This window comes from Malaclemys terrapin, chromosome 12 (assembly GCF_027887155.1).
Source record: "Malaclemys terrapin pileata isolate rMalTer1 chromosome 12, rMalTer1.hap1, whole genome shotgun sequence".
In the NCBI taxonomy this organism is placed as follows: domain Eukaryota; kingdom Metazoa; phylum Chordata; order Testudines; family Emydidae; genus Malaclemys; species Malaclemys terrapin.
Genome location: NC_071516.1, coordinates 24,113,655 through 24,133,655, shown reverse-complemented (window position 1 = coordinate 24,133,655; position 20,001 = coordinate 24,113,655). Strand labels below are relative to the sequence as shown.

The following is a 20,001-nucleotide window of genomic DNA, read 5'->3' as shown; positions in this document are numbered from 1 at the left end:
ACAGGGCAGGAAAATATTCCTTCCGAGTTAAAATTAACATACATCTTTTTGTTCCATGCTTCATGTATAGAGACTTACCAAATTCATGCCATGAAAAACTCATCATGGACCATGAAATATGGACTCCCCCATGAAATCTGGCAATTATAAGGGGGTCACGGTATTGCCACCCTTACTTCTGCGCTGCCTTCAGAGCTGGGCTGCTGGAGAGCAGCCACTGCTGGCTGGGCACCCAGCTCTGAAAGCAGCGCCACCACCAGCAGCAGCACAGAAGTGAAGGTGGCAATGCCGCGACCCCCCTACAATAGCCCTGCAAACCCCCCACAACTTCCTTTTGGGTCAGAACCCCCCCCCCCCCCCGCCCCAGTTACAGAACTGTGAAATTTCAGATTTAAATATCTGAAACTGTGAAATTTAAGATTTTTGAAATCCTATGAACATGAAATTTACCAGAATGGACCATGAATTTGGTAGTGCCATATTCATGTAGTAACCAGCCCTACACAATGTGTGTACACCCTTGCATACCTGGCTCCCCCTATGGCATGCCCAATATAAAGGGATGCAGTGGGTGAGGCCCCCAATTGCCATAAGTCAGTGTAGCACCGTTGCAGACCTGTGCCAGCTTACGCCAGCACAAGATCCAACCCAACATCTCTGTGTAGTAAGCCTCTAAACACTCCCCTGCATTAACAGCACCCCCAGTTGCCAAAGTCCAGCAGAATTAAACGCGTGAGTGTAACAGTGACATCCCAGCTAGAAACAATGCAATAAGGACCGTTAAACCACTCATGGGAGGAACTGGACACAAGTGGCATTCAGAGTGAAAATGCTGGAGTGGGAGGTGGTATAAGATTAGAAGGGATTCATGAGTTTGTTTACCCTGGAGCTTACCTTATATAAACCACAGCAGTGGGTGTTGAGGAACTCACAGCTTGCTACACCAAGCATTTTATTTTGAGACACGTTGGTTTTAAACTTGTCTCTTCACAGATGCATCAAGGTGACAAAACACATTAGCAATGAGAAAGCCGTTAAGGGAGTTATTTGGTTCGATTCTATTCAAAGAATCGGCTTTCGGTGTGGGCACAGGCAGGAAAATTGGAAAAAAAAGTATTGAGAGGAGGGAAAAAAATCTCTGTGTTTCAGCAGCCAGGCATGATAATTTTTAATCAAACGCAACCCTCTTGACATTCTCAGTTCCGATACTGCTGCCAAGTCATGCTACAAATGTATTTCTCTGCTGGCCTCTTGCAGTTCACAGAAGATTGAGTTTGGAAAGGCTCACTTCAGTTCTAACCTATAGAAGTTCCCTTTTCCTTTCTAATCCACGCTGCAGCAGTGTGACAGACACCCAGATGCGCCAGATAAACATTTTGATCAAATCTGCTCAGTGAACAGCCATATGCTATAATTTTTTATCAACGGACACTGGCAGCATTCCCCCACAAAATCCTTTCCCCCCCCAGCCATGTTCATACGCACCCTCTCTCTCTCTCTCTAAATAAAGGATCAAGAGAGGCAAAGATGCAGAAGGAAGGAAGTCTTTTATACTAAAGGGGAAAAAAAAGTCTTGGGACTTTAGGAAATTCAGCCACAATGTAAGTAAAGATGAGAAAACGACTGCACTGAGCAACAAGAAAAAACTGACAGGCAGATCCTTTCAGGGCCATTCTAACCTCCATCTCAAGGTGGTAGAAATAGAAATGGATGTTACCCAAGAAAACTTCAAATTCAAGCACCCTTGGACTTTCAGAAACTTTAAATCTGAATCCAAACTTTGCAGCGGATCCCTCTCTGTAATAGGAAGACCATGCCAAAGCACAAGGTCAAATGCTGGGATTTTAAAAAGCGTTCACTGTTGACCCAGTTCTGCTCCCACCAAATATAATAGTAAACAGGCTGGATAAAAATCCATAATTAAAAAAAAAATCAAATGTTTTTTATTTAAAACGGATTTTTTATTTAAATCGGATTTTTTGATAAAATGCTTTTTGAGGAAAAAACCTATCTAAAGATAGTTTTAATTAAGATATATCTTTGAGCTATAATGTCTCATCATGGAATAGGGATTATAAATTCTAATTTTATAGTATGAGACAATCTATTCATGTAATGTTTAAGAAAAGTTTTGTAAATGTTCCAACAGTTCATGGATTAGGGACCCAATTTTATGGGGTTCCAGGGGCTTCTGTACAGATTATTTAGGTTAATCTATCTATCTACCCAATGGGATTCAGTGCTAAATCTAGAAGATACCATCAGAGATCCTTAGTTTTGCAGTTCTCAAACTGTGGATTTGTGTCTCCAGAGATAACATGCTTGTTAACAGCAAAAAATGTTTTCAAATAAACAAACAAATAATATATAGAGGTGAGAAATAACAGACCTCAACGCTATTGTCCCTCAGCAAATTTGTGCACACAGAGTCAATCCCTTACCTCTCTCTAAAAGTGCAAAGTTTCAAAAAGTTCAAAGAATAGAAGATTGTTGGGGGCAGAATAGATCTGGACAAGGAGCAGAAGTCTGGAGATAAATGTGAGAAGGGAGGGACAGGCAGTAGCAACAAAAGTGAAACTGTTTGAGCAACATACTATAGAAGTCTTGAGGTCTTTCTGAGTGTAGCCTTCATTGATTTGAGATCTACCATACCATTCTCTCACTAGAAGGGAAAACGTATAATGTCAGCAGTCCATAAAAGAGACCCAGTTTGGGAATATTTTAATGAAGTTGTCTACCTGTGGGTAAAACAGGCATGCATGCAAAATGCAAAACAGTGCAACAAAGAAATGCAAGGCTTGGTTACCCGAATGAAGCAACATCATGAGAAGTGTTCCTTCTCAGGAGGAAGCTGTGCTGAAAATGATGAAAGGAACATGTCTGAACACGCAGGATCTTCAGGTTGGTAAACTTTTTAAAGTTAGTAAACATAATTGTTACTCTGTGGTACTATCATTTTAGGTGCAGTTGTGATAAAAAATAAATAGCTGAAATAGGCAGATCTTCCTTTTACAATTTCACTTTTAAAGTTGTACTGAGTGTCAGTGAATGCAATGAGTAATACTAAATGAGCAGTATGGTAATAATAATTAAATAACTGCATTGACTTATTTTGTTTAGGAGAATCCATCCTCAACATACAGGATTCTGAAGACTATCCACCTTCAAGATCACCATCGTTTTCTATAGTTTCAGAGTTATCTGCCAAAGATAGTGTTTCAGTCGCATCATGTATGTCACATAGCCACAGTATATCACCTGTAGCAAAAAGAAAAAAAAAATCTCCATCATCCAGAAACAACCATAGATAAGTTTGTGATAAGAACCAGCAGATTACAAAAAGAGGTAATTGATGAAAAAATTGACTGGTTTGTTTATGCAACAAACTCTTCTTTCCATATGATTGAGAACCCATGCTTCATTAACATGGTTCAGTCATTAAAACCAGAATACAGTCCACCCAACACAGCAGATGTCGCAGGCAAATTGCTGGATAAAGTGTATGAAAGAGAAATTGAGCAGTGTGCAAAAGATCTAGAGGGTGAAATTGTTAAGCTGAGTCTTGATGGATGGAGCAATGTCCACAATGCTCCTGTTGTATGCGCTTGTGTGACGACAGAAGAAGGTAATGTCTTCCTTACAGAAACAATTGACACATCAGGAAATGCACGCACAGCAGAATACTTACAAAAAGTAGCAGTAAAAGCTATAACAAACTGTGGAAAAAAAAGTAAATGTCTAGTATGCAGCTTGGTCACAGACAATGCTGCAAATGTATCCAAGATGAGAAGAAATTTAGAAGAGAGTCTCAAGCTAATAATATGCAGTTGCAGTGCTCATTTGATGCACCTTCTAGCCTATAGACTTCAGTGTTGCAGAAATAAAGGCTAATATTGTTGAAATGGCAAAATACTTCCATAACAACCACTTTGCAGAAAAAGTGGGAGGAACCAAGCTCACTCTCCCACAAGACATGTGATGGAACTCATTAGTGGACTGTTTTGAGCAGTATATCAAGAATTGGCCTAACTTGATGATAGTTTGTGAACGAAATCATGAAAAAATAGATTGCACTGTCACAGCCAAAGTTCTCAACATTGGGCTTAAGAGAAATGCTATACACATGCTGAGTACCCTGAAGCTTATTTCTGTAGCCTTGAACAAAGTGCAGGGAAATAGCTATTTTATTGCTGATGCTGTTGAAATTTGGAAGGAACTGAGTGAGATCTTAAAAAGAGAAATAGTCAATGACAGAGTTAAATTACAAGCATTTAAAAAAAATGAATGGGACAAGCACTATCTCCAGCTCATTTTCTTGCAAATATTCTCAATACTCGGTACCAGGGTCAAACCTTAACTGCTGAAGAAGAGGAGTTGGCTATGCCATGGACATCCAGCAATCATCCTTCCATAATGCCAAATATTATAAACTTCAGAGCTAAGGGTGAATCATTCAAGAAATATACGTTTGCTGATGACGTTTTAAAGAAAGTCATACCAGTGAACTGGTGGAAATCACTTAAGCACTTGGATTCAGAGACTGTTGAAGTGATAATCTCACTTTTAACAGCAGTAGCTTCTTCTGCCGGTGTAGAAAGAATATTTTCTTCCTTTGGACTAATTCATTCCAAATTGAGAAATCGTTTGGGACCTGAAAAAGCAGGAAAGCTTGTTTTTCTTTTCCAGATTATGAACAAATAGGAAAATGAAGGCAAAGATGACTGAGTTAGCTGCAGAAACTAATATTTTAAGTTTCTTGTGTTTACCTGGCTGACATAGCCGATTTAATTTTTTTTAATATTTCATTTAACTATTTTAGTTAAAAACTATTTTAACAAAAACAAACCTGATTTTAAAAACTTGAACATTTGACTAAATTCAAAAATTCATATGCTTGTTTTGTTAAAATATTATATGTTTGCTGTTGAAGAAAAAAATCCAGAATACAGAACATTGTTGTTTTAGTTAAATAAAACAATTTAAATGTCTGTCTGGTGATGTTCTCCTCCTAATACAGCATGGCAAGAAAAACCTCCAAATAGCAATGATTAACTTGTTGAATTAGAGATAGTTCACCTCCCAATGGCTTCATAAATATCTGCTTCAATTATCTTTGGTAAATGAAATAACCAAACGATCATTCATTTTCTGATACAGTTATAAAACTAATCTGAAAAGTTTTCAAAATAAATCACTTAAAAATGTATAGTGTATATCTTCTAAAAATGAAACCTACATCTATCTCTGAGTTGTGAAGAATATATATTAAGGTTATAGCAACCAACAATAATGCACTTTTATGTAGAAATCCATGATTAATTTGAGTCTTCCTGACTAGTGATTTAAATCATGATTTAAATCAATTTGATTTAAATCATATCCACCCTGAGAGTAAATCTCCCATTGACTGAAATGAGAGCAGAATGAAGCCAATGTTGAATCCCTTTGAAAATCCCACTCAAACAATCCTATATTTGGGGAAGTTTAAACCTGGATTCAAGCTTGGTGACTTGGGCTCATCCATCGTTAGGAGACATGACACTGATCAGAGGTCAGAGAAACATAGAAGGAACTAACATGTAGACCATACAAGCCACGTTGTTCAACAAATCATTAAAAGACATACAGCGACAGCTATAAAAACCATAGCTAAAAATGGTAGTAATCTTAGGTAAAACTGGCAAGTGTTTGTTTTGTTTTTTAACTTGACCACTGTATATCTGGTTGTGAAAAATAAAAATCATACCCACCCACACTCCCAGTTTTCTACTTTCTTGTGGGAAATTAAACATCTTAAGACAGCAACAAAAAATATGTAGTGAACTGTACACCAAGAGCTCAAGAAAAAGTTTTGTGTGTGGTGCAAAAGAACATATTTTCATACTTATCGTACACAAGAGTGTTTCTTAAACCAGCTTGAACTTAATTTAGTATTCTTTGATCAACAGGTTATCTTAAACAATATATTACTGTTACTGCTAGTGTCCTGAAAAATCACAAAATGAATCTGTTATATTCAGATCAGTCAAGAACAAGTAGGAAAGGAAGGTGGTAAATGAAATGATTTTTAAAAAATCCACTAGAATGACAATGAACATAAACACTGAACACTGTTTCATAGTTAACAACTATACCACTGAAAATTGGTGAATTAAACAATGAAGTGCTCTCTAGCTGGCCATAAAATTCAAAAAAAATTCCCCCCTTGGTGCATAATGATGCCTTGATAAGCCTCCTATTATTGATGCATCTGCAACGTATATCCTCTTTGCAGAGCTGAAATGCTACTATGTAGCAGATGGTGGCTATTGTGTTTACACATCAGCACTTTATGATTGCATTTTCTCACGTCTGCAGTAAAAAGAAAGCAGTAATTGAGTTTTTAATGGCTTTGCACACTGTTCATTAAGATTACATGAGTGTGTTCTGACAAGTGACAGCTGAAGAAATGAGCCACTGACAGCCCCTCGTGATCACCAGAGTAAGACCTCCATTAATGCCATTTCACTGCTGGTTTTGTACAATCACGCTGTTTAGAAGTGAAAAATATTGCCGTCATTAAAGAATGAGTGCAAAATAAACGGAACACTGTCAAACTGCTTGACTGCAAAGTCTGACCTTAAAGTTATTATAATCCAATGGCTAATGTTCTTTGTAGGGTCAAATTCAACCCCTGAACACATGAATGTACCTTCCAATAGCACCAGCAGAAGCTCTATGCACACACTCCCAGGCAGAATTTTGCCCCAAACCATTTCAAACAGCAAAAAAAGCACACCACAATGTGAAATTAAAAGACAAAACACTTGAAATAGAACCTACACATATACAACGTTTTGTCCTGCATCAGTAGCCAACAGGTCTGCAGCACTAGCATCAATGATGTGCATGTAGGGTATAAAAAGAGCAATGCTAATTTCAAATCCGATCAGAAAGTGTGGGGGGGGAAGCTATGTTTGTCCAACTGGATAGGAAAGTTAAATATTTTTGGAAAGATAGTTATTTTAAATATTCTAATAGGGAATAACAACACTATCAACAGATGAGAATGAATATGCATGTGTGGGGTTTGCAAGGGAATATGTATAGGAGAAAGTGTGTTCTAAAATTTGATGATAATTTTACACAAGAAAGTGCGGCAGGCTTGTAATGTGGGGGCTGAGGATAATGTGAAAAATAGAGTAAGGTTAAGGGAAACAGGGATGTAGGTTGTTATTCGGAAAAACATTCCTCCCAACATGTGGGCATATGTAAAAATATTGAACAGCAACAACTTGGGCCAATGCCCATGATGAGAGGGGAGGAGAAAGGGGGACAACTGTACTGTGGCCCTGAGCTCAAAACATGGGTCACATCTGTGTAAATAAAATTAAATGGGAGGAGTAGGGCCCCGAATTTCTCTCAATACACCTGATAAACAGTATGGACTCAAATTTCACCTGTGCCTCCTCCCATCAAAATTCTCCCACCATCCAAACTAAGCCACTCTTTCCCTCTAACAAAGAAGTCTGGAGAAACAAATTGACCTTGTGACATGATCTGGAAGTTAACACTAGTGAAGAAAAGTATGAACTGCAGTACATTTCTTCTACCCCAAAGTAGAGCAAACCAAACAGGTATTTTAACCTGCCCTGGTTATTGAGGCAAATACTCATACCTTTTTAGGTATGTGCTTCAAATGCCATGCTGTTTGCACATATCTTAGTAGGGTACACAATTACAATATCGTCATTTAAGAAACAGTCTATGGTGAGCATGATGACACATGGTATTGGATAATGAAAATAATCCGCAGGGTGTAGTAAAAAAACAGTTTAGAACTTGTGCACCTTTGTGCATATCCTCAGAAATCTGCTCCCTTCTGGCTGAGGGGACTGAAGACAGGTGTGCACATAGAAATTAAAGTTATTTGAGACATTTCTTACAGTTACTATTCCCTTGTCAATTGTTAGGGCAAAAACAGGCCCATGTGTTTTATTTGGCAAGCATGCATTTTATTGAACTAGTCAAGTAGTAAAAAAACTAGAGTCACAAACATTTCCATGCATATAAACAGCAACTTCAGTTCATTTGGATTCATGGGGTCATATTCATTCATTTGGATGACTTCCAGATAGTCACACAAGAAATTCAAGGAGTATCATAATTTTAGAAAACAATTATTCTTGTGTAAATTTATACCATGAAAAGTGTTATTCATTTTTTTCCTGTTCCAGAAATTCTATCAGGAAGCAGGAATTGATACCATATTACTTAAATTACCAACCCTATGATACAGATATCTGAACTAAATATTTGAAGAAAGTAAGGATTATTTCATAATTTTTTTTATTTTTTGGCTAACAAAGAGACAACTATTTGTACCAGTTCCAGTTTGCACACCAGTGTCCTTTGGGGGCTGGGGGGGGGGGGGGAATGTCCGCAGCTTTCTTGCCTTATAAAAACCCAAAGAATTATGGGATGCAATACCCAGAACTAGGAATGAAGATTTCCCCACAGTTTCCTAATTGTGAGCCATAGACTTTTTCAGTAGATTCTGCTGCTTGTGCAATAGCTGACTGCAGAAATTTTCAATGACATCCCAGGACTAGACAGTGGTAAATCACAGGTATTATTAAACTATACTCCTTTTTTAAATGGTTTCCAAGGGTTAGATAATGGTGGCCCGCAGATACTGTTAGATTATCAGCATCTTTCAATGGTTTCCACCCAACTGATAGTTTCCCTTCACTAAGTCTTGAACTAAATAATGTCTAGTGCAGGGGGTCTGTCGGCACCATGGGCAAGAATAACCAGACAGAAAGAACAAGCATTACTGTCACTAGCTAGAAGTGTACAATGGGACGCAAAAGAGGATGAGTATTCAGATAAGTCAGTTTGACAGATTTCCTGTGATCCAGCATGTGGATGTTCTCAAAGGCTTTCCACAGATGGGAATGACTTACTGTGACCAAAGGGAACACCAAGCATTGTCAATGACAATATAAAGTAGGTATTATCCATTCCAAAAGCACGAAATCATGGGCATTCTTAATGACAGAATGGTGTGGTTGAGGCACAGGACTTGCAGCCTGGAGACCCGGACTCACTTTTTGATTGACAGATTTTCTGGAAGAAGTGGTTTATGTGATGTGTGCTCCAAAACATTTCCTTGCTTTTCTGCTCTAAGACACACTTAACAACATGAGGCCTGTCTGGATCAGGCCCTACATTTCTATAGCCTAGTTTTCTTATCTATACAATGGAACTGTGGCTCTACCTCACATGGAGAGAGTTCTGAGCCTTACTAAAATAAAATGCGAGTTGTGTGGAAATCCTCAAATGAAAAATATTTATCTTTTACTGTTACAACATCCAGGCAATACTAGAGGTTGTGTTTCCAGTAGTATTTACCTAGGATAGACAGCACTATTGGTTGACATTTGTGGTGTAAGGCAAATGTGTAATATCAAGGTCTAACATGGTAATAATTTTATCAGTGACATTGAAGGGTAGCTCTAAAGAAAATAAAGTGAAGTTTAAAGGCAGAAATATCAACAGGAAGCACGTGGGCAAGCTCTGGTGCCTAGTTAAAGATGGCAGAAGCAAAGTAGCTAGGATATTCAGCACTGGAAGAGCTTGCCCTCTGATGTGTGCTACCATTCAATGAATACCCTAGGATGTCACTAATGGCCTCATCTCAATGTACATGTGTAGCTTCCATTAGGATTCATGCAGATGATCTATTCATATAGGGTTTAGTTCACCGCTGAAGAGAGGGCCAGCCCACAACTATTCATAAACTCCCCAAAATGGCTTGTGATGGCCCTCTGTCGAGGGGTGAATGTCACTTGCACCACACAAAATCCTGAAAGGTGCTGAGTATCTGCAAGGATGTCGGACTTCAATTTGAACAATATCTGACTCAAAGTCAATGAAAAAATTCCACCCTGACTTCAGCAGTGCAGGTTCAGAGCCAATGTGAGTCACTAATCAGCACATATCAACCCTGTCCAACAACAGGAATGCATGCCCATGTACAGGATTGCCCTCTTTGTCCATATAAATGATCTAATGCATCTGAGCATGTCTGAGAATAATATTTGTTTGGACAACACTCTTCCTCCCACTCACCACCTCACACATATTCCTTGATTTGCAAAACAAAGTTTACAGCCCAACAAGTCTCAGAAGAGGGTTCAATAATACTAAGTCCTGCCTTGAGTGCAGGGGGCTGAATTAGAAGACCTCTCAAGGTCCCTTCCAGTCCTACGATTCTCTGAATAGTTCCAATACTCAAATTGCTAATAGTACTGGCTACCACTCAGCATATGCTAAGGTTTCCATAGGCACCAGATATATCTAGTCCTTATCTTCTCCCTCTCTCTTCACTGCAAGTCTCTCCTCTATACCACAGCAATAAGAATGGGGTTTACTGAAAGAGCTCCAATGGGTAGCTGGAATGACCAATAATTCTACCGATCTCAGCAATGAAGAACTTTTAAATAAAGCTCTGCTGCACTCACTAAGTGCAGTTAATGGTACCCTGGTCACGAAGGAACTGTACTTTGACTGTCTTTACTTCAGATTGATAAATATAGTGCTAAAGAGAGGCTTACATAATAGACTAATGTCTTCATTAGCCAAGGACCTATTCCAATCTATCAGGTAAAGTATCCTTATTATAAAAAAACATAGTCTCCTTCTACCCAATAGACCAGAACAGCTTAGTAGCTTATAGATTAGTGGTGCTTTAAAAAAGGATAAAGTGCATACTGAACCATGAAAGTCCTGAGCAGTTTTGTTGCTATTTGATCCCAGTAGGTAAACAGTTATTTGCCTTATCAATCACTTTCTTAATATTTTATGCTGCCTAAATAGGTTTTTTTTAAATTCACACAACAAAAACTACATTTAAATATTGTCCAGGTGATGAAACCATCAAGCAAACAAAATATTGGAACTGTGGCCCTCATCCTGCAAAGAACTTACACGTATAAGCACACACTTAACTTTAGAGACATTACAAGTTCCATTAAAGTCAGTGGGCTATTCACATGCTTAGCACATTTAAGTGCTTTGTTGAACCTGGGCCATAAAAGGTAGGCTGACACAAGTGAGATGGATAAGTATTGACTCAGTCTCCTTTCACAGCTTCTGACAATCCATAGCTCCATAATAATTATGTGTAAGTTTTTGGATGTTTAATTGGAAAGATGATTCAAAAGAGTGACTTATTTCCTTTGGTTATCTGTATTACCTGCCCTAAACTGTTGTGTAGTGCCATGGTGGAAAACACCAGCTGACAGCAGAAGTGGCAGCATTTCAGTGGCTGGTGAAGTGATTGCTTTGTGTACATACCCAGCAGAATATGGACTGTGAAAATTTTAGGACATTTGAGATCAAAATACTCAAATAGTGCTGTGGTGAGCTCAATATAAAGATAAGATGCTATAGTAACATCCAGTTTATATGACAAATCATTAACTATAAAGAATTAGTTAATAAAAAGTGGCCTTTAAAGGCACTGTTAATTTTGGTTAAAGAAACAAATTACTTAATCTATTTTAATACTTCGAGGTTAAAGTTGATTTTAAAAATCTATGCTCACTGTTTTGTTGAGCTTCCCTTTTTCATTTTCCACAACTTAAATGATGAAAATAAGTCTATTAAGATTCACTGTTTATAAGCAATTCGTACTCAAATTCAGTTTTAAGTTCTTGTTCACTAGAAGAATTTTCTACAATGCTGGTGTGTCAGATAGTGCACTGGAATGTTTAGTTGTTGAGCAAACTGTGTTTCTTAGAATTTCTCTCTCCTCCCAAAGTTCCAGGAAAACATGGTTACCTTATTACTGACTTTACATTTAATAAAAACAAATTCAAAACTGAAGTTGTGCAGCTATATTAGACCTGACACTATCCATAAAGGTTGTAATAATTTGTACTCTGAAGTACAGGAATACCTCAAAAGTAGCCATTAGTGATAGAGGATGCCTACCAGAGGTGGATTGTGGTGCAAATTTTACCTTATATTTGTTTAAGATCCTGTGACAGTGGAAAATACAACAGCCGGACTGCAATTTGTTCAGTTCCCAAGTTCTTGTCAACATATTGGACCTCCTTTAGAAAGTCAGACTAAAATGGAATGAGTACTTTAATGATAAAATTGCAGATTTCTCAGGTATTTTTACATATTTGTTGCTATTTTGAGGAGTTACATTTATGAGTCCACTTACCCTTGCAAAATGCTCAAATCTGTCTTATACTGGAGCACTTTATATGGTTTATACAAAATACTGGATGAATTCTTACCTTTTATGTTTGTGACAGGAAAGCGTATTAAACATGGCAAAAGGAAACTATAGCAGGCCAAGTCTCATAAAAGGAAACAGATTTTACCTCTTAAATCTGATTCAGATTTTGCAGCTATGGGTCACTGATATTTTACCACATTAAACAGAACAGCACAAAGGCCCAAAATTCAAAATGAAGAGGGGGTGCTATACATCAAAGTGTCCAAATCAGGGTCTCAACTCTGCTGAGCTCCGTTAAAGTGAAAGTGGGCCAAAGCATTATCTCAGTCGCCCTTGAAGTCAGTTGTGCTTTCTGAATTTACAACAGCGTAACAGAGAACAGCATTTGGCTCAAGGAAGACAGAGCTCTCATCCATCACCTTTAGTAGTCTGTAGAACAAGCCACCTCACAACATGACATGACTAGCAATTTCTTCAGAGAAGCAACCCAGGGCCGCAAAAGCAGAGGCTAAAAGCAGGCCAGGTAGGGTTACCATACATCCGGATTTTCCCGGACATGTCTGGCTTTTTGGGCCTCAAATCCCCATCTGGGAGGAAATCCCAAAAAGCCGGACATGTCCGGGAAAATAGGGAGGGAGGGGTCGTGTTGCTCGGCCGGGGGCCGGAGCCGCTGGGGCCAGGGCAGGCCAGAGCCGCTCAGCCGGAACCAGGACCAGCACCCCAGGGCCCGAGCCGAGCCGGGCGGGAGATGCAGGGGCCAGAGCCTCTTGGCCTGGGCTGGCCGGCCACTGGAGGGAGCCGCTCGGCCGGGGGGGCCAGACTGGACTGGGCCGCACCGCGCCCCGCCCCAGCCCCAGCTTACCTGCTGCCTCCCTGTTTCAGGCTTCCTGCGAACATTTGATTCGCAGGGGGGCGGAGCGTTCAGGGGAGGGGGCAGAGTTGGGGTGGGGCTGGGGCCCCGTGGAGTGTCCTCATTTTTTTAAATTAAAATATGGTAACCCTAAGGCCAGGGCTACTTGCATTGCAAAATCATGAGAGGAAGACGCTTCCTTAGTACTTGCTCACATATTTACCAGCTCTGATCAGTGCTACCAATTCCTCATCCTGATAAGGAAAATCACTTTTTTTAAAAATAAGAGACTAAGCCAATGTTGCCATCGTGTTTGTTTTTTCCCCGCTAACAACAATCAATCATTTAGCAATAGGCTTAAGCCCTTAAAAATATTAATTTATATCCCTTAACTTTTTTATCATTTTTTAAAAATCTATTCAGTTGTAAATGATCATATAAATCCATTATCATTCATATATCCAATTGCTATCTACATACATGTCTATTACTTTCTTGAATCCTGCTACCTACATTTAATCAGTGAAAACTGGGAGCAATAAATTCCAAAGGGGTTATGTATGTGCCATGAAAAAGTATTTTCTTTAGCTAGCTTTAAATTTGTAGCCTTTCAGATCCATGGTCTATCCCCTTGTTTTAGTATGATACATAAACAGGTTTACCCAATTTGCCTTCTCTATACTGTTAATTTTGCCTATTTTTATCATGTTCCCTCAGACTTTTTCAAATTAAGTAGCCCCAATTTTTTCTATCTCCATAAGAAATCCTAACATTTTGTTTGTTTTTTGAACATCACTGGGCATTGAACAGAGGTTTTCACTCAGCTGTCCACATAAATCTTTTTTCCTGAGTGGCTGCAGTTAATTTAGAACCTAGCAGTGTGTATGAGCAGCTCAACATATTCCTTCCAATATCAACACCTTTGTGCTGTTTATTGCACTAGATGTTAGTCTTTGAGGAACTTCAGAGAAACTCTCTGAAGTAATTTGGCGTTAGCTGCAAAATTTGCCACCTCACTGCTCATTATCTTTTCCACATCATTGTTTAATGTATGAAACATCAGCTCTAGTATGGAGCTGGTGTTTCATGGAATCAATTGTTAATCTTTTGCCAGGTTAAAATTTGACTACTTGCTATCTGACTGTTTTCTGTCTCTTAAGCAGTTTCTAATCCTGAACAGAGTTTTACCTTTCACCCCATGACTACTTTGTTTAATAGCTTCTTGCAAGGGACTTCAAAGCCTTTCTAGAAGTCCAAATAAATCCATCAGTTCTCTATCCACTATGTTACTGACATTCAAATAATTTTAGTAGATTAGAGAAACATGGTTTTCCTTTTACAGAAGCTGTGCTGGTTAGTCTTTCATATCACTGTATGATACTACAGTGTTTTAACCAATTTACCTGCTCCTGAAGTAAGATTTAGAGGGTAGCAATTCCCAGGACCACACTTTTTTTTTTTTTTTTAAGTTAGGGCCAACATTTACTACCCACCAATCCTCTCATTTAGCAGCAGATTAATGATTTATCTCTGTTAGCAGTTCAGCCACTTCTTTTAAAGTTCTTTCAGAACTCAGACATATACAACATCTGGTTCCAGTGACTTGCTGTTCTTTATCATCGTATTAAAGAACATCCTGAGACCTCAGTCTGACAGTGCCTCACTCCGACAGCCTTAAAAGAGTAGGTCCAGGGTAGGACTAACACTCTCAAGGATGAATAACCATGTAAATAAATCAGTTCACTTTCCTTCAGAATCCATATTCTTGCCCATAGATCCTCATTCCCTAATGGCCCTGTTGACCCAGCAATTCTTTTGCAGGTTTCATGTTTCCGATATACTTAGGAGTGCCTTATGTTTGGGTCTCATTTGCTCCTCATATTACCTCTTAGCCCCAGTTTCAAGCTCACCTTACATCCCCTTGTATCAGCTTCACTTGGACTGAATTTCCATATTTCAAATGACACTTATTTGGCTAGAATACAGTTCTCGCTCCCCAAAATGTACTCCCATTAGTCACCCTTTATGGGCCAAGAAATCTCTCCCAAGAGGTCCCTCTTTCGGGGCAGGTCTCTCTACAGCCTTCAATGAAGCTTCAGGACATAAGCAGCTAATGCAGCTCTGGCTCTTTAGCTCACAGATGGATAAAAAGCTTGTGCTGCCTAGATCAGCCACACAAGGCATCTAATCCTGGCCTCAATCTCATATCATAGTGTAGATTCCCTTGTATTGTCGTCACATTATCTAGTTAAAATATGACCATGTAAATCACTGTTGCTGTTATATAATTGCAAGAAATCTTGTACGAAGTATGTCATGTGAGATGTCTTTGGAAAAGTTATGATTTGCTGAATATGATTATCCTATTTGTATGCATGTATCATTTTTGTATCTGGAGTTTTGATTATTGGCTACATACCTGTATTTCAAATGTGATTGCTCATGGTCACACCCACAAGGCAGCTTGCTTCTAGTCTGGCCAGCACATTGTGAAGGGACTATTCAAGTTGAATGTCTCATCAAAGAACACTTAACTCACAATGGAAAATGAAAGAAGCTTATCCACATCTGATGGACCTTCCTGAGGACGTTCTAGCCAGAGTATGGGTATGGTTGCCCTGACTCATCAAAGCATGTAAGGGCATGTGATTAGACCCTGTGACACTAAACTCCATCTTGTGTGTTTGTACTTTTTCACAAACTATGCTAAGGGCTTTGTTTGGAACAATGAGTTTCCCTCCACATGGCAGAAGCTATAAAAGGCCCTGGAAACTTCTCCATTTTGTCTCTTTCCTGCTCTGATTTCTGGACTATGGACTTATACTAATGGGCGCATTCTAACCAAGGGACTTAGGATCTTCCAATTAACTGGGAGCAACCAGACACTTAATCAGTTAGCACTTTATGCCATCACTGCTTCAAGCTGGATCCAAGATGTTTGCAATTATTGTATGCATTTGATTCCTTTAACCAATTTTAACTCTCGCCTCTTTCTTTTTATAAATAAACCTTTAACTATTCGATACTAAAGGATGGGCTGTAAGCATGTTTTTAGGTAAAATTTGGAATATTCATTAACTTGGTGGGTAATGTGTCCAATCTTTTGGGGTTGGTAGAACCCTTTATATGATAAACAAGATTTTCAATAATCCTCATTATATTTGACTTGGCTGTCTTGGGGGAAGCCCATAGTCTAGGTTGTTTTAAGGGAACTGTGTTTTGGCTTCTGTGTAACCAGTAAGGTATTCAGAGTAGCAGCCGTGTTAGTCTGTATCCACAAAAAGAACAGGAGTACTTGTGGCACCTTAGAGACTAACAAATTTATTAGAGCATAAGCTTTCATGGACTTGGAGCACTGTTCCTGGAGACACTGCAATACCAGGTCAATGCATGGGGTAGACAGAGCAAGCTCCTATTCCATCCCTCTGTTTCAAAAATCAATTTAATATACAGTCCTCAAATAAAGGACATATCAGATATTAAACTGATAAGAACAGACATAACTTAGAGAATTTTTTTCACTTCAAGGTCCCAGAAGCAAAGACAAGGTTTTCATCTCAAGGCCAAAAGACGAAAAACATCAAGACACTTGATCACGGCCTTGGATAGACCAAGAGACTACCTACACTTGACCAGAGCTCGGAGAGCCAGGAAGTGGGCTGTAGTCCACGAAAGCTTATGCTCTAATAAATTTGTTAGTCTCTAAGGTGCCACAAGTACTCCTGTTCTTTTTGCAGTAAGGTATTGTAGAAGCTGTTTTGTCACTAACTTGGTGGGATTTAAGTATTAGAATAACCATCAGTTCTGGGGATTGTCTGCCCCATTCTTTGCAGTTTGTCCTAATTGAGCAATTTCAGTGTGACCCCCTGGGACCCTGGTCACAGTTATTATGCAGGCTGTAACGATACTGGTTCTGGCGGGACCCAACTGAGAGTGCCAATTCAGGACAAATTGCTAAAACAGGGCAGTCACAGCCCAAGGCTGGAGTTTTTTCACCTTTAAGGTAAACTAAACCAGCCAGACAATGAAGACTTTCGTCTTACCCCACTGGCTAACCACAAGTCACACAAGCAATTTCCTTAGACACTCCATTTTCCCAGTACCACCACCAGTGCCACTAGTTGTGGGGACAAATGGTTATGAAAACCAATACCCCAATAAAAGAAAAAGAAGGTTCTCTCGATCCCGAAGGACTAAGCCCCAGACCCAGGTCAATAATACAAATCAGATCTTACCCACAAATCACGCTGTTGCCAGTCCTTTAGAATCTAAAATCTAAAGGTTTATTCATGAAAGGAAAAAGATATAGATGAGAGCTAGAATTGGTTTAATGGAATCAATTACATACTGTAATGGCAAAGTCCTTGGTTCAGGCTTGTAGCAGTGATAGAATAAACTGCAGGTTCAACTCAAGTCTCTGGAGTGCATCCCCAGCTGGGATGGGTCATTCAGTCCTTTGTGTAGAGCTTCCGTTTGTAGCAAAGTCCCTCCAGAGGTAAGAAGCAGGATTGAAGACAAGATGGAGATGAGGCATCAGCCTTTTATAGTCTTTTCCAGTTGTAAGAACACCTCTTTGTCCTTACTGTGGAAAATTACAGCAAAATGGAATCTGGAGTCACATAGGCCAGTCCCTGCATACTTTGCTGAGTTGCAAGGTGTATCTGCCTTCTCTCAATGGGTCAATTGTATAGCTGATGGTCCTTAATGGGCCAGCAAGCAGGGTAGGCAGAGCTAACACCAACTTGTCTGGGATGTCTCACAGAAGCATAGCATAAGTTTGAAATACAGACAGTATAGAGCCAATATTCATAACTTCAACTACAAAATTGATACACATATAGACAGCATAATCATAACCAGCAAACCATAACCTTGTCTTAGACACCTCATTTGACCCCCTTTATACAAGATTTGGTGCCACTACAGGTTGCAACCATGTTCTATATGGTCCCAGATTATATCAATAATGTCACACAGGCCCAATTCCACTTCCACTGAAGCCAGTGGTAAGACACTCGCTGTCTAGACACTTACCTCATTTTTAATCCACTAATTATCTGCATTAAAATCCATGGTAGTTTAACAAACACTTATTAGACATCTTTTGGAGGTTATACATTTTAATCACAATCAGATAAAGAATATTTGATGATGCAGATTCATTGTATGCTCTGGCATAAACATTATAATTCCAACTATGATGTTTCGTAACAATTTAAACTACAGAATACTTGAGTGGGGTTTTGAGGTAATTAAAGATAAGAATGAAAGATGGCTAACGGGTAAACTCAAGAACTTCAGTGGTGTTTTTGGATCAGAATTACAACAGATTCAAAAAGGAATGGGCAGTGGGATATCCCAAGGAAAGAAATCATTTTGTCAGACTTTTCCCCATTATTTTATGAGATGCTGAATTTGAGACAAGTTCATAAACAGTTTGAGTAGAATGAGCTCAATCTAAAATATTCACAGGGAACGGCTTTCTCGGAGCCTGCTCCTGCTCTCATTGAAACCAACTGATAAAGTTCCCATTAGTTCCAGAGCGATGCCAAATGAGAGAAATCCAAGTGTTCCCCACCAGGATTAACTATATTTGAGTAAAACACATCCTTTACATTCTTCAAATAAACTAGTGTTCATTTTATATGTTTTGTTTCTGATTAATTAGAAAACACTAATAATTCACGTAGACCATGACTAACTTTCTGAATGTCTGGCAGCAATCTTTCCATTTACTCATACGCTTGTGTTACAGATAAGCGTTAGTGGTAAAGTCTAGACTGGGATTCAGATTTCAACTCCCCTTAAAGTTTTCAAATCTAGAGTTTTGTTATCCTGTTATAAAAAATCAGAAGCTACCTGTGAAATCCACGTCTGCATTGCAGACAGCTCCCATGGTCAAAGATATTCTGACCCAGATTTTGGAGTTAGGCTCTCGTATAATATATTATTGTAAATTTGACACCAGGGGAACAAATAATCTATCATTAATCCAAATTAAGTTCCACCTCCCCAATCTTGAATATTTGTCCACTTCTGGAACCCTATTCAAACAACTGATCGGGGCTCTGACAAGTTGGGAAAGATTTTGTTTGTCTTTTCATTTTGGGTCCCAACTAGAAGTGGAAGCAGAAAATTGGGTATCCTGTTTACATGTGTCTGACAAAGTGGGTATTCACTCACGAAAGCTTATGCTCCAATACATCAGTTAGTCTTTAAGGTGCCTCAGGATTATTTCTTGCTTTTTACCGATCCAGACTAACACGGCTACCCCTCTGATACTGTTTACAAGGTTTCCGGTCCAGTTTTGGAGATACTGTTATACCAATAAAAACTAGCAGGATCTTATTAAAGGGGACAAGATAAAGATGCCACATTTATTATGACAATTTGATTTATGACCAATAACTAATATCTTAATCCTTATACACACACATTATACCTAATACCTATACACACACACACACACACACACACACACCCATCAGATGTTCTGCAGCTGCTGCATAGTTACCAGTCCTGCTTGAGTCTGTGGCTTGAGTTTGCAGCTTGGGTTTGTAGCTTGTGGCGGCTAACTGGCCAGGAAAGCCGGGCACAAGGACGAGCTGGGTCTCTGTTGGGCATGCACCGATGCCCTTCCATGTTGGCAGCAGAATGTTACCCTCCTCCAAAGTTTTCCATCTCACCCATCCTTTTTGTAGGCTTTAGTTTGAATCCAGAGTCTATAGGTCTTGCTGTGTCACGCTGCCTTCATGTTTGGGGATTGATCACCCGTCAATTGCAGACATGACTTTCAGCCTTGGACCGGGCTTTGATCTTCCTTCTGTTGTACCTTTTATTTTTAGGGTGAATTCTTCTTATTTTGTTAGGGCTCTTGTCTGCATTTTCAGCCGTTGGTGTTTGAACTTTATTTAAT

At 39.1% G+C, this 20,001-nt stretch overlaps 1 protein-coding gene and 1 non-coding gene across 5 annotated transcripts in view; both read right to left on the bottom strand.

Annotated features, from left to right (window-relative positions):
* PTPRT (protein tyrosine phosphatase receptor type T) overlaps positions 1-20,001 on the bottom strand; it is a 699,175-nt gene that overhangs the window by 449,849 nt on the left and 229,325 nt on the right. The window lies entirely within an intron of this gene.
* LOC128847178 (U2 spliceosomal RNA) lies at positions 16,431-16,627 on the bottom strand. Its single transcript, XR_008446862.1, has one exon. It is a non-coding gene; the product is annotated as a U2 spliceosomal RNA (small nuclear RNA).